Source organism: Melampsora larici-populina (assembly GCF_000204055.1).
Source record: "Melampsora larici-populina 98AG31 unplaced genomic scaffold MELLAscaffold_1, whole genome shotgun sequence".
Lineage (NCBI taxonomy): Eukaryota > Fungi > Basidiomycota > Pucciniomycetes > Pucciniales > Melampsoraceae > Melampsora > Melampsora laricis-populina.
Genome location: NW_006768765.1, coordinates 1,627,106 through 1,627,428, shown reverse-complemented (window position 1 = coordinate 1,627,428; position 323 = coordinate 1,627,106).

Sequence of the window (323 nt, the reverse complement as noted above, 5' to 3'; positions counted from 1 at the left end):
ATTAGGAGTAATCACGAACATAGAGAAAATGTCAGGCTTCAAAGAAGAACAAAAGTTCATAGGATTTATATGGAACGGGGTGACGAAGACTGTACGACTACCAGAAGAAAAGCTTAACCAGAGAAAATCACAGATAGTAGACGCCCTAGAAGCTAATAAGAAATTTTCCTTCAACGAAGTAGAAATTCTAACAGGAAGACTGGTCCACGTAACACTGATGTTGCCACAGTTGAAGTGCTACATGACTTCCTTGTACAGATGGAAGAAAAGTTGGCATTTCAAACACGCAACTCAACTTTTACCTCAAGATGTAAAGATGGACC